Source organism: Lycorma delicatula, chromosome 4 (assembly GCF_047948215.1).
Source record: "Lycorma delicatula isolate Av1 chromosome 4, ASM4794821v1, whole genome shotgun sequence".
NCBI classification, from domain to species: domain Eukaryota; kingdom Metazoa; phylum Arthropoda; class Insecta; order Hemiptera; family Fulgoridae; genus Lycorma; species Lycorma delicatula.
Genome location: NC_134458.1, coordinates 189531725 through 189547955, shown reverse-complemented (window position 1 = coordinate 189547955; position 16231 = coordinate 189531725). Strand labels below are relative to the sequence as shown.

Sequence of the window (16231 nt, the reverse complement as noted above, 5' to 3'; positions counted from 1 at the left end):
TTGATGTACGCAAATATGTGCTGTAAGAAATTGCTTTTCCTTGATTTATTAAAGAACTACTTGAGAAAAGGTGCAGGTCTCCTTAAAAGAAGTTATTCCTTGCCCATTCTTTAATTTATATGATTTGTGAAATGATTGTTTAACAAAATTATCAAGATAACTAGATGCTAGCATATTGTTATACAAAATTATTTTCTTCAAGTCTGTGACATTACAATAACCTATTGCTATTGTAACAATCTATAACAATAGCTCAGGCTATTCCTAAGGTTATTTCATTAACTGAATTTCAGCAACCAAATTGTAACAGTAATATGGGCTTTGTGTCAATCGATAGCGAGTGAGGCCCATATTAACAGTAGTGTATTAACACTGAAAGAGAATATGTGCAGTATATGGGAGTTTTTGTTAGAGTTTGAGTTATTAAAACTACTTTTAGAAGTAAACTGCTGGTCATCAATATGTGTATTTATTAATATTTATTAAAGCACTCTGCAACAGGTTATGGGCCCAGATATGTAACTGTGAACAAAGGTACAGAGGTCATGAAAATTTTGTTTAGTTGTGACCATGTGGGTAAATATGGAATCACAGCAGTTTATGAAGTTAAATGAAAATAACTGGAATATTTGGAAATTCCAGATGAGAGTAGTATTGATAGCTAAAGATCTCTTTGTTATTACCAATGGAGATATACAGAAACCAGATGTTTTGAAAGCTGCAGAATTGAAAAAGTATGAAATTTATAATGTACGTGCACAGGAAGTGTTATTAATGTGCGTGGAATCCAGGCCTTAGTCGCACATTTTAATGTGCAAGACTGCAAATGAAATTTGGACTAAACAGAAAACAATATATGAGCATCAATTAAGTATGAATATTCATTTATTACAGCTACAATTTTTTAATTTGAAGTCTGAAAATGGTGTTATGGACTTTCTATCAAAAATTTAAAATTTAACTGTTTCACAATCAACTGAAGTTGGAAACATAATCCATGCTGATGTCTGTGGTCCTGTGGAAGTTGACTCAAGGTGGTTCTTGTTATATATTTTTATTGAAAAATGACTATTTGCATTATAAACAGGTGTATTTTTTAAAACACAAGCATGAAGTTTGTGGTAAGCTTGAACTTTTTGTGAAACTATGTGAAAAACAAACTGTTCAAAAAATTAAAGTCTTAAGAACAGATAATGGAAAAGCGTTTGTTAATCACTATGTGAAAAAACCTCTGAATTGGCAAGGAAGAGAACATCAAATTACTCTTTCTTATAATCCCAAGCAGAATGGTCGTGCTGAACAAAAAATGCATACAATCATTGAGGCAGCTACAGTTAACAGTAAAACACCTTATGAATTATGAAATAATAAGCAAAGTTTTGATTTTAAAATAATAAACCGCTGTTTGATACAGAAGTGTGGGTGCGTATACCAAAGAGAAGAAAAAGAAGCTTGATCTTGAAAATAAAAAGGAAATGCTTGTAGGTTAGGGTGAAAGAACAAAGGACTGAGAGTTAATTTTCCAGTTATGAAAGCAGTAATGTTAAAAAGTAGTGTTGTTTTTGTTCTCTGTAAACCGAATAAGTTCTTTTATGTTTTTTGATTGTAATGTCAACATGAAGAAAGAAGAACCTACATCTGAAGTTGAATACATTGTAAACATTATTAAGGATGTGACTGCAGATGAAAGTTTAAAAAGAAGTTCCCTGAACATGAACATACATAACCCTACTGATAGAAACAGCTTCATCCTAGGGATCAGCTGCAGCTTCCAGTTAAATATAATGATTATGAGACTGTCTTTGTTAGTGTGTTGAATATTGAAGAACCAACATCATATGAAGAAGCTAAAAAATCAGTGGTTTTTGCTAAGCAGTGGCAGGACGCTATGGAAGTTTAGTTGAAATCATTACTTTGAATCAAAATAATTATCTAGGAAGTGTACTAAAACGTTTCAGTATGTTTGACTGTAAAACTGTTTCTACTGCATCGGATTATAATTTTGATTATAATTATTTGATGAGAGAAAAACTGGGAAATACAGAAATAAAAAATAAGTGTCAAAAATTAATAGGTTGTATTATGAATGCTATGTTAGGTAGCAGACCATATCTGTGTGCAAGTATTAGTATTCGAAGCGGATACCAATGTTGTGCTAGTAATAATTAATTAATATCTGTTATGATGTTGCATGAAAGAAACTCTTCATTTGAAGTTAGTATATAGTAAATGTTCTACTACTGATATTATCAAAGGTTCTGTAGATGCTGACCGGGGTGGTTACACCATTGACAGAAAATCCACCAGTGGACATTGTTTTAAACTGTCTTAGTGTTCAAAAAACCAATATGTTTTATGTTATTCTGTCTTCCACTGAGGCAGAGTATCTAGCCCTCAATCAATGTGTCAGCGAGTTTCAATGTGCTTGTTGGTTTCAAAATATTTTAATAGAATTAGATGTAGATGTACTTTTATTTGATAACAGTTTGTCAGCTTTATAAATTAGTAAATATCATGAACGATTAAAGCACATTGATATTAAGAATCATTTTATTTAAGAGAAAATGAAACAATGTATAATAAAAGTATGTTATTTACAATTGGATATTGCTGAAGTTACCATGAAGTGGCTGATGCACTCACCAAGGCTCTTGGTAAAGAGTCATTTGTAAGGTTAAGAAAACTAATGTTAAATGGAAAGTAAGAACTATGTTTATTTTTATTTTTTATTGACATTCTTAAAATTTGCTATGTTTTGGTCTTTATTATGTATTATAATTACTGCTGGTTGTCGGTGTGTGTATTTTATTTATTTAAAGCACTCTGCAACAGTCACAATCAGAATAGTACATCAGTACTATTGATGTAGACTAGTACAGTACATTGATGTATATAATGTTTTGATTTATGGTGTATCCTTGTTTATCCAAATCCTGTTAATCCATACATTTGAATTTCCTGGATCGATTCAGTGTTGAGATATTTGAAATATGTACATTTATATATTTATAAATAACTTCAGAACACTTAGACTTCTTTTGTAATTTAGGTCTGATTTAAAAAAAAATTATTTTAGTATTATGCAATACACTTTGGTAGAAAAACTTAATTTACCATTTTTTTTTAAATGGGAAATATTTAGATTATTTATATTTACTTACTAGTAAATTAATAAAGCCTATATGTGATGGCCATTAGTTAAATGTATTTGTTTATGTGTAATGCAAACTATTGTAATTGGCTGCAGCTTATTGATCTCATTCATCTCTTGTTTGAAAAAAGTATAAACGATGTAGTGACTGTTATAAGCCTGTTCTCTATTTTGTAGGTATATTTTTCAAAATTGAACTTATTTTAAGTAAAGTTTGCATTTACTATTAATACCTACATAAAAAAGACCGATCCCAATATGCTGTATGATACTTCTAAATCATCTGGACTTTTATTTGTCTAGTCCTTTCTGATCCTTATAACAGTCTTATACAAATTATTATAACAAAAAAGTTTGATCCCAAGAGGTTGTATGGTATTTCTGAATCATCGACTTTTATTTGTCCAGTCCTTTTTGATCCATATAACAGTGTCATAAAACTTATTTATTATAACAAAACAGTTTTTTATTTGTTATCAAGTAACACTATATATAAGCAGTTTATTTAAATTAGAGTATAGATGCTCTGGACCTTTCAAATAAAAGCATGAGATTGTTCTACTTAGCCATAGAGGTTAGTTGAATAGTAATCATTCTGCTTAGTTACTTTAAATCTTGTGTTTACGTTTTTTTATATTCAAAGTGTGCATATCTTTATCTTAGTAGTCCACTATTTTTGTTTTTCATGTTGCATTATGATGAACAGTCTTTAATCATTCTTTTTTACTGTACTTTTCTGATTTCAGGTGTTATACCCGATCCGGAAACTGGAGAAATATTGATAAATATATTTGGTGAAAGAGGCTATCCTGTTAGAAAATTTATGGGAATGTTATACTGGATGCCAAAATTTAAAAATATTTTACCGTGGCCTTTACCACAAGAAGTTCCTAAGGAACCATTTGACTTAGCTATGTTAGCAATTAAAAGGATTACCGGTGTGGATCCTGCTAGTAAAATATCTGTTCATTCAGTAGGTACTTTGCTTCTGCAAATTCAGCTTGTTTGTGTATTATATTGTGTGCCATTTATCAAATTTCATTACTTCTCATCTGTTCTGTTAGTTTTTTAATCGTTTGAAATGAACATTTCTTTATTGAGAAATACTAGTTTGGCAGTTATAATCATTATGTGGGAATGAATATATATTTGGAAGGATTATTAGACATGAATCCCACAAGCAGGAAAAGTCAGGAAATATAAACTTAGGAAAGTGAGGAGAAATTGCAAAAAATTTTAGAGAATTGCATTTTTGTTACAGAATTAAAATTAATGTTATTAATAAAATATTTTTTAAGTAATGGCAAAATGTATATACTTTCCTGGCATCAGGAAGTGACAACCCTGTCCAGCATATTGCAACTACATCCATCAAGCGGCCATTAACATGTCCTTTTCTTATGTACATTCCGTAATTATTCTTTTATATTAAAGGAGGAATATTTCAAATTGTAGTTCATTTTTTCACTGGTGAAATTTTAACAAAAAGGTTATCGTTGAAAAATTTAAAGTTTCTAATGAAACAAGATACGGAATTCTCAGCCTTCACTGAAATTTTTTTTCATTTACCAGTGGCGGTTCAACTTGGCAGACTAAAACTTTGATCAACAGTTATGAGAATAGTGGTTGTGATGCATTATGTTCTTTGCGGATCTTCTGATCAGAATAACAGCATTTCAGCAGCAAATGATATATTTGAATCCTCAATTTTATATATACAAAATGGCAACACAATTATTTATTTTTATTTTAAAGACAATGTTTCTAAGGCAGAGATTATGTGGGTTCTCAATGTTGTACAAAATAAGTTATCCTTAAGTTCATGTGAAGATGTTGGTTCAATTTTTTAATTGTGTTTCCTGATAATTGTATAGAATCAAAATTCCAGCTTAGAGCTACTAAATGCTCTTATCGCCTTGTACCATATTTTGAAGGCATTCTGGAAATATGCTAGAATAATATGACAAAATAATTTTCAAGTAAATGTTAATAATGTTTGTTTTCTGAATAAAATAAGGTGTTCTGTTCTAGTTTTTTTATCTGTATTACTTTCAGTCTCAGTAATTTTAGTTTTTCTTCGAGTTGTGATCATACATAATATTCAATTTTTGTTAAATGAAAATCTCTGTTTTGTTAAAAATTTTATGTAAATCAAGTTATTTAATATTGTTTTTTGTTTATTTTGCAAAATAATGTGAGCTTTTTTTTGTGAAAAGTTTTTAGCAGTCTTAGATCCAAGCCCATTGTTTTTAAATGTCTATTGTAAAAAATCATTAAAAGATGAGTGTAATAATAAATGAATAAAAAAGGCGTGAGTTGGACAGTTATGGGGATGATGGTGGAGGTTGCAAAAAAATAGAAATCTATATTTTGCGGAATAAATGGCAATACATACCATTATGAGAGTCAGGAAATTTTTATTAAATTAGTCAGGAAAAATCAGTATAAATGAATCTTTAAATTCAATGGGAATCCTGCTGAAGTTCAAGATTTATTAAATTATTTGATTGGATTGTTTTAGAATTGTATTGTTACCTCAGTTTTTGATATTTTTAACACTTTACCGACCTAACTTTAAATTATGTACGACGGGTGTGAAATAATTACAGTTGCTCATAACTCACAAATGAAATAATAGTCAAATAAAACAAATATGGCAAAAAATTACATTTTATTTATTACTACACTTTTATGTTGATGGTGAACAAGTTTTCTTATTTTGTTACTGAGAAATGCTGGGGGTCTTTCCTTGATCCACGACTCATTGTATCCTTAAGATCATCATATGGGGTGAATTAGTACCCTTAATATCGCTCTTTAATTGCAGAAAGAAGTGAAAATCCTAGGGCATCAAATCTGGTGAGTATGGAACATGTGTAATAAGTTCAAATATTAACTTCACAAGAGATGTGACCGTCAACTGATCTTCCCCCAAGTATTCACCTCTCTGTTTACCTGCAGGACCAGACCCCAGTTGAGCGTGAGAACGATCGTCCGCCCTCAGATATTGTCATGAAATTCCTTCCCTGGTCCGGTAACTCTTCTCACGGAACATCTGTTTAGGTGTACCAGCGAACAGTATTACAAAGGACGATTGTTAAACGGATCTGCTACATTTACTAAAAGGATTTCTTTCAGTTCCCTTTCTGGATTCCTCCTATTATTATATTTTCTACTATTTTTTCTTAATTGGCAGGATTCCGTTACTCAGATCCGTTATACCGGTCTTCTTACACTATTGTATTAAAACGGACATTTTTTTTTTATTAAAGTTATCTGAAAACTCAACTTATAACTCAACTTATAACTTCATTGTTTTACTAAAACGGTTAATGCTTCTTATTGCCAATAATTAAAGGTGTATTTACTGATTTTATGGTTAACATTTGTATATTCTTTAAATGTAATACTTAAAATTTTTTGTTTGTTTTTGTATATGTTTCTTTATTAAATTTAATTTCTTCAGTAATCTGAATGATTAGTTCTATGTAAAAATATTAAAAATAAAACTAATTCCAATAATTCTTAGGCAAGATTACTTTTCCTTATTTTTCATTAAAAAAAGTTTATAATAAAATCGATGGAATGTTGACATTAGAATTTTATATATTTGTTTATTCAGGTATCGATTATAAAAATTTCTGTGTAAATAAAAAAAAATAAATAATGCACGAAATGAGAGTAAATACATTTTTTTACACTAAATAGTTTTTTATGTCTAACTGAAATAATCACGCAAACACACCATGCTGTTAAAAACTCCTAACCGTGTTTGTACGATTAAACTCTTAATTATCTTGGGTAAGAAATTAATTAATAAATTTATTTATCGGGTTAACCAATCAATTATACAAACCTATAAAATACACAACGATTCACTTAGAATTCTCTAAGTTTCCTCAGGTGACAATACATATTCATACAAAATTCTCTTACATACTAAGAAATTAACCGGTCTACCCATCCTAGAAAACAATATTTTTTCCCCATCCCTGATGTAATAGATTCCCTACTCATACCAGACTTTTCTTATCTTAGATAATTATCTCTTTATATAACCTAAGAAATTAAATAATTGGTTAACCAGGAAATTAATAAAGGTAATATTTTAAAGTAAAATATGTTTTTTTATTGTATTTAATTCAATCCAATCAAGAGGAAAATAACTTAAATAAATTACATTTAAGTTAATATTCATATATATATATATATTATTATTTTTTTTTTTTCACTGTTCTCAGATTAGCTATAAACCAGTTTAATCTATACCTGTATAATCTAGAATTAACTCTGCTTATTTATAGAAAGTATACCTAGTAAAAAGTGACATCATAAAATAGGTAAATTTCTCTTGCGGAATTGCAGATAACGCATTGTTTCAATAATATTAATCTTTTATTTTAAATTACTTGAGACGATCTTTCTTACGGTTGTGACATGTAAAGCACGTGGGGTACCGGTCAAAGTCGATGACTTCAAAGTAACAAATGAATTTATCAAGGTTACATACAATAATATTACTTAGGGGAATTACAAGTTAAATATCTGTAAATTGAGTCACACCAGGAAGTTACGTATCATGTTGCACATTAAGTATCCATTAGTAGGAGATTTCTCATTGTTTTTAATTCAGGTTCTTAAATAATATTTACTACTTTTAACAGTCGACTAAAAAGAATAAGAATTCTCAATTCAATTTGAATTCTTATTTTTACTTTCTCGTCTAGATAGCGCTATAGCTCTACATAGGAAGGTATTGCAATCGGTACAATTCGGGTATATGCGATTTTCATAGGATCTTTACCGTTTCGACGCCTGAGAAACCCAAAATCCCGGATGGAAATTTTCCGAATCTTCATGTTCGTATGTACGTCTGAGTTTTCGATATTGGCCTCTAAATTACCTGTCTCCAGAACCGCTGGACCAGATTTGCTTTTACATTTGATCAGATTACTTCTATATATGGAGCATTATTACCATTACATTTTCAACTTAAAAGGTCAAGGGGGTGAGGCTGTAGAGCAAGGTCACCCTCAGTATCTCCAGATTTCGCCTAATTAAGGTCATATTTTAAGGCACATTTGTTAACAGTTACAAAATAATAATATTTGCAAAAAGAGTTTTGCAAAATTGCACCCCACCCCAAAAAATGCTATTGTTATGCTTGTATGTTATGTTGTGACGTCACAGGTAAGCGATAGAATTAAATAAATGAATAATATTTAAATTGTAAAAATGTAACTCGGTCCGGCCTGGTCTTGAACTCGATCGCCCGGTCGACTCGGTACCTGGTGCGTTAAGCCTCGCGGCTATACCGGTCTTTCTTTTTCCTGTTTAGCCTTCGGAAATTATAGTTCAGATAATATCAGAGGATGATATGTATGAGTAAATGAAGTGCAGTCTTATACGGTCTCAGTTCTACCATTCCTGAGATGTGTGGTTAATTAAAACCCAACCACCAAAGAACACCGGTATCCACGATCTAGTATTGAAATCTGTGTAAAAATAACTGACTTTACTAGGACTTGAACGCTGGAACTCTCGACTTCCAAATCAGCTGATTTTGCGAAGACGCGTTCACCACTAGATCAACCTGGTGGGTTTAGCTACTCCGGTCTATCTACCCTAAAGCAAAATTTGTTCTAACATTAGTTTAGTTAGTGCCGACCGTCGCCGCTAGTACCGCCACCCCCGCGCGAATTAAATACGTTTTGCGTACTTTTTTTGTTTCTTGACTTATGTTGCAATTAGTGTATACTGAATATTTATTTAATTCTGTTGAGCTATTTTACCTAATTTACATTTGTAGCTGTTAACTGATACGGGTTTCTATATTAACTGCATTTGACAAAGACTGTGATCTTATTCTTTCTAATATGTGTTAGTTTGATATGCTGTAAGTGTATCAATAACAGTGGATTTTCTGATTTTAAAGTGTATTTATGGATTACTTTGGATATATTAAGATCTATATTACTTTGGATATATTTGAACTTCGGAGATTACTATGAACTTGGGGAATTCATTAGTTGAATTGTATGAGTTTTGCTTAAGAATGTGATATTACAACATTGTGGTGCCGATGTAAACTTAATCTCTTTTAAATGGACTGGTTTTGATAATTATTTTTTATGAGTAGAGGCAACTACCTCTACAATGTATGAGAGGAACTCTGTGTCCTTTGTAATTTTTTCCAGATTAAGTGTAGGATTTTTAAATGAAAAATTACATTGTCTACATAGATTATTTGAAGATATTTTCCATTTTTTCATCATCTTCATTGCTTAAAATTAGATTATTAGAGATTAATGAGGAGCATTCAGATATCAAATATTTTCAAACAGAAATTTAGGAAAACTAATTAGTAAATTTCAGTATAAAAATAATGCATACCTGCTTATTCCAAGGTGTCTTTAGCTCACTCTAAATTGTTTTTCTACATTTATTCACATTTCTTTTTATCAAAGATCCAGATTACTTTCTTTTAGAAGTGTTGTTTTCACACGGGGAACATTTATAGGCTTATTTAATTAAAATAAAATAACTAAAAATTTCAGATCTGATAAACATAAAAAAACATAATCATAAAAAATGCACTAAATATATATATATATCTGTTAAATTATTCATTAAATTTAAAATTTTGCAAGTCAGCTTTAAACAAGGAGTTAGTAGTAAGTTTTTATGATTATTTATTTTTAATTTAGTGTGAGCTTATCAAAAGAAGAAATTAAAAAAAAAATTGAAATAGGAATAGTTTTATTGTTTTTGTGCACAGTACAACTTGTGCATAAAAGTTTTATTTTATCATTTATTTCGAATTATAGCCCTTATTTTTTATTGCTATTTTACCTTTTAGTAATCTCACCACAACTGAGCCAGTTTTTTTAAAGCTTTCCTTTTTGAATATGTAATATATTATTATACTTTTGAACATAAACATATAATGGTTGTAAACTGCTAAAAATCCAGTACAAAAAAAAAATATATATATATATTTTCTTTTTGTATAAAATGATGCATTATTTACATATATGTGAATTAAAATATTGGTTCACTGATCTCCATGGAGAAGTTGTAGCATCTCAGTCTTTCATTCAGAAGGTCCTAGGTTTGAATCCCCTGGTCAGGCGTGGTATTTTTCATACACTAAAAAATGTCTATTCCATACTCTCACGTACAAAGTTTGAGGTTTAGTGGTGAATTATTTTTTTTTTACAATATTTTTAACCACGTAAATTAGATGAAAAAAAGATTAAACAGCAGTTATAGTATTTTAAATTGACTAATATCAGTAGTTTTTTTTTTTAATATTAACCTTTTGAACTATCAGTATGATAATAATATATAATTATAAATGTATAAAATAACAGTAGTTATGTTACAAATATTTGAGTACTAGTTCTAATTTAATTATTGTAATTCAGGTTTGCTTTATTACTAGTTATTATTTGATTATATTTTACTTAATATTCGTTTTAATTTTCTGAATTAAATATTATCTAATTTAATAAAGTGGGTGATTTTTATTTTAAAAAATGCTAAACAATATGACAAACAAAATAAATTTTAAACAATTACGATTACATTCTGTTTTATATAATAAAAATGTAATTAATAGGAGTGTATTATTTAAAAGTCTTGGCATTAATAGAACATTTTCTAATTGTATGAAATTTTATAGTAGATCGAAACTTGATGAATTGATACCAAAATCTGAAGGATTTCCATCTAGACATATTGGACCAAGAGAACAAGATCAGACTTTTATGCTTGATTCATTAGGTTTTAGAGTAAGTTGATTATTTTCTTGTATTGTTATATTGTATTGTATATATATATTGTATTGTATTGTATATATTGTTATATTGTATATTACATAAAAATTTAATCTTCTTATATGTAACTCATAATTTAAATTTTCTTATATGCAACTCATAATTTAAATCTTATTTTATCTAACAGAAGAAAACAGTTTTCAAATTTCTCCTCATACGTAACATTCACTGTAGTTTCTAATTTTTCTTTTTATAATTTCTCTAATGTTAGTATTAATTGTCATAATATAGTATACAATAAATATATTTAAGAATTTCTTTCTAATAACAGTATTTGTATTTTGATGCTGGAAAATTTCTTCTTTTGTGTTTAAGCTCTCCTAATATATTCCAGGCTGCTTTTGATATTTTATTTGTTATCCAACCTTACATCTGAAAAAAAGATTGTGTTCCCCTATCTTAATATTTGATTTCTCATTGTTTTAGTTACTTTTAATGATAGTTTAATAAAACTTATTTTTCATTTGACTTTCTCTAATGATTTCGAGTCATTCATTTCTTTTAACTCATTCTAAACTTCAGATAAAGTGACTTAGTACAGTGAATTTTTAGTCTCTGTCTATTGATAAGATTTAAGGGTCTGTCTCCAAGAAAAATTCATTTAATGGTTCTTCCATATAAAAATTAAAAAGTAAATAAAATAGGGTTCATTTATGACTCATTCCTTACTTTACCTTTTCTACTTTTATTATAATTATTGGATTCTTATACAACTTATATAACTGTTTATATTTCATATTTTAATCCCATCATTCTTGAACATTTTATTTCATTTTAAATAATTTTTTTTAAGATTATAAATGTCACATTCAGATTTATACAAGCTAACCTTCTAAAATTAATCGGTAGACTAAATTTGCATTTTGTTCCCGTGCTTTTCCAGAAACCAATTCGGGTTCATCTTTCTTTTGTTCTAATCTTCTATAAATTAAAAAGTTTACTGCAGAGATATTAAACTTACATTCAGATTGTTTACCTGTTTCTGCTTACTTTGGTATCTTAAAAAATAGATCATTTGTTAAAATCTGAGAGAACTTTTCAAATCTAATAAATTGCACTTTTTATACTTTTTGCTTACACACTTATTACGTATAAAAACAATTTGTTTGGTTTGTTGGAAAGATTAATATTTTGTTAGAAATTAATAAAAGTTATTTTTAAAATACTGAAAATATTTCTTCCAAAGGTCCTTTCAGAGCAAAATAGTAGCATCATCTTCACTGGAGATACTGCTGATGTTTATAATGTTGCTCATTTAAAAACTCAGGATACTTCTTAAGTTCATAGTTAAGTCTAAAGAAGTATGAGTACCAGTGCACATTCATATTTATCAGATGACTTCGCAGCTTTTATAAGATCTGGTTGATTTTTCCCGTAATTATAACATTCAACACAGGTTTTGTTGAAGTAATACAGACAAATTAGTAAGTTTTAAACTGTTTCACTGAAAGGCCATTGGCTCATTAGTCCACTGAGATGACATCACTGAAAAAATTCTCTCCACGTTTGCATGTGAGCTGGTATTAAAAATAAGTATTGGAATATTTTCAACAAGTGAGAATACTGATGCTTATCCATACTCTCAAAGCACCTAATCTACTTTTCACTTGAGTTTAAATTCTCCCATTTAGGCTCTCCTTCGTCGTGCTGTTTGTCCATTAAAACTGTAACCGTGCTCTTTAGGCAAAGAAACTGATCATAAACCTCACTTTTTGGGAAAGAAATGTTTTTGAGGTAAAATATGTCTGATTTTTTTCTATTTGATCCCAATTAGGGATTGGCTTTAGCATTATCCAGTTAAAGGTGGATAAGTGCTGAAGGGACTCACTCCACTTATCCAATTAACCATAAGCTGTCTGGAAAAATTCCTTACATTCCCCATTAAACATCTTATCACTTTCTTTCTCTTTAACAATTATTTGCTTAATTTTAAACGCAATAAAGAGAGATTCTTTTTGTTCTTTAAGAGCCTTCAAAGTTTTGTCGAGAATTGATTTAACCTCAATAATTGAATATTTGAAGATTCAATTGTTTTTATTTTTTTTTTATGAAATAAAGACAGCTGCTTGTACAGAAATCACATATAAGCCTCACTTAGTGTGGTTGAGAAAAAGTACATGCGTATTTTAGGGGATTTTTCCTGATTGAGGAACTACACCTTCAAAGCTTCCTGTAAACTTAAAATTCATTCAACTGCAGGCGTAAGAGATACCCATCTTGTTCTTGAGTGGTAAAGCAACTGTTTGTAAGTTATATCAACAAACTCACAGAAACTTCAGTTCTGCTTGTGTAGAGAAGTAGTTGAACAGTTTGACAGCTACTGTGTCAAAATCGATTGCAAGGACATCAGCTGCACAAGAAACTGTATTGTGCAATGTGTGTGCAGGGCACCCAATCCCCTCCATGTCTTTCCGCAAATTACCTTGCAGTTTGTGGAAAATGTTGTTTACCCCTTTGTGGTTCGCACCTCCAAAATTAGCCTTTGTGTTATCACCACAAAATGACGAATATTTATCTAAAGGGAGGTTTACTTCAGCTAGGCTTGCTTTGTTAAGCAGTAGATGGTTATGGTATCTGAACTGTTATCTTTCAGTGATGAAACCTTTATTATTTTACTGGTAATATAATCATCTTCTTTAAAATATTGAACAACAACAGGAAATATTTTTCTGCTTTATGGTCAGTAGCATCAGTTGAAACTTCATAATATGGAATTTCTTCTAATTCTGAAACCCAAGTACTAACTGAATGTGAAGAAAGCATGTAACTGATAAATGAGTAGCTTTAGTGCGTGCTGTTTATTGTTTTACTGCAACCTTAGAGTCGGGATAAATATTCGGATTTAACTTATTTGAATAATCAACTGATTTAAAAGAGCGATGCTATTTTACAACATGGTACCTGCTGTAAGATCAGCAGTAGCTATGATTATTTCTTCTTTCGAATCCTTTTTCACAAAAAAATTCGCCAATCATCTTAGAAGAATTCACACCGTACATGCTATTTTTATGTTTGTTTTTAAATGGTTTAGCAGATCAGCTCTAATGCCGTGACTTACTGAGATGAACTTGTTGCAGAAAGAACAATATGCTTCTTCTTCATTCTTCTCCTTTTTAATAAAAGTTCACCTTAGAATATTGTTCTCTGAAATGACATTTTCATTTTGGCATTGTACATGCAAACGCTACACTAACATGCAGCAACTTAAATATGTGCACAATGAAATAGCCTAAACTCCAAAATAACAGTAATGACACAGACTGTCTGTGAGCAGTGAAGTGACTAACCTTGATTTGGCTTTTGTTTTGGTTTGACATCTGCTGTCTGCAGGCAGGCGCTCAGGTCAGAAGTTGTCAACCCTCAACGCATAAAATTTCCCTAAATTAGAGTGAAATTTGTCTTCCGAAAAATAATGTTTATATTATTTACCAAACCGGGATAATTTAATATCCTGAAAATCCTTCTCGGGACACCAGGACGTTGAGGATAAAACAAGTGACAGTCTCAAAAAATCAGGACGTGCAGCAACTCTATTCATGCAGGATGGAGCCAGACCACTCACAGCTAATGTTGGTTTAGACTTTTTGCATGAAACTTTTAACGCAAATGTCATTTCAAACCGATTTCGTAATCGTTTTGTGTGCGAATAGAACTGCCCCCGAACAGTCCTGATTTGAATCCGTGTGATTATTTTCTTTGGGGATTAAAGAAGGAAAAAAATTTTCCTAAACATCCTTGTACAGTGATGGAACTGTGGGTCCCGATCATCGAGGCGTGCAATGAGATAACTGAGGATATTTGTCGTCGAGTTACTAACAATGTAGGAGTTCATGTTGATGGATTTGCTAGATGTGATGGTGGTCATATTGAACATATGGTAAGCAGAACATAATCTCCAGGTATATACTAAACACATTGTATTTTACTTTTCTGTATCGCGATTCAAATAAATATTTTTTAACAAAACCAAATGTTAGATAATTTCGTGCACCACTCTGTATACATACTCGTATATATTAAAAATAACGGCAAAATATTAAAAAAAAAAATAGATTAACAAAAATTATTAGGTAATGACTGCAAATAGAGTTTCTCAGTATTAAAGTTAAATTCTTAATGTCTGTCTATTTTGTCTGTATAGTAATATATGGCTAAAATACGACTGTTTCATTAACTGATAAACATTTTATCCAAATTCATCCTTGCAAAAAGATGAATTAAATTAACTTAAAATCACATATTTGGTCATTTCTTTTATCTTTTTATTTATGTTAGGGCTTTTATTGTATGTACTACTTTTCAATAGCATACTAATATAATGGTGTTCATTACTTTGCTAATGATGTTTTCTTGATCATGTTGCATTCTCCTGGTGGTTTTCTGTAAATTCCTAACTGAAGTTTCTTTTCAATTTTTTTTTGATGTTCATATCCAAAATTATTTTCTATTTCCTTTGTGTGTACTAAATTTTTATGACAGATATTGAGTCTATATCAGTCTGAATTAATTTAGTTTGTAATTTAAACTTTATGAATAAATTGCACTATGAAATAGAATATATTGATTTGTGGTTTATTATTTTTTAGTCATTGGATGAATTAAGCAGTAAGGCGGTTCCTGATAATATAAATCTGAGAAGACCATTACATTTGGATGAGCCTTTAGGTAATACATTTTTAATGGCTTTATGTATTTTTTAAGAATTTTATTTAAATCCTTTTGACAACACAAATGTTTTCAGCAAAAGTGCTGCTGTCATTGTTGCACTATGATTTCAATTAAAATTATTAGTGGTAATTTTTTTTTAAAACCACGTAAATAAGATGTCATCACACACACACACACACACACACACACACACACACACACACACACACACACACATACATGCATACATTCATACATTCAATCATACATATATATATATATAATAATGTTATTTTTAAACAAATAACATTAATTTAGTTGACAAACAGATCTGGTTCAAAGATAATTTGGATGACAACTTATTTTCATATCATTTTCATGACATATATATATATATAAAAGAGATATTTCAATTAACATTTTATTGTAAAATGTATCTGTTTCATTTTTAGTTAATCATAAAATGATATGAAAATTCTTTATTGGGCTTTATGTTTTAGAGACCTAACAAAATATAATAAGCATTAGTATTGCAATTAGTCAAAATTTTGGGGATCTAACTTCTTTAATTTCTGATTGTTTTGAGTTAAAAAAA

The 16231-nt window shown here is 29.7% G+C and overlaps 1 pseudogene; it reads left to right on the top strand.

The window, feature by feature from the left end:
* The first annotated feature begins 10555 nt into the window (after positions 1 to 10555).
* Positions 10556 to 16231, top strand: part of LOC142322774 (glycine dehydrogenase (decarboxylating), mitochondrial-like) — a 29327-nt pseudogene continuing 23651 nt past the window's right edge.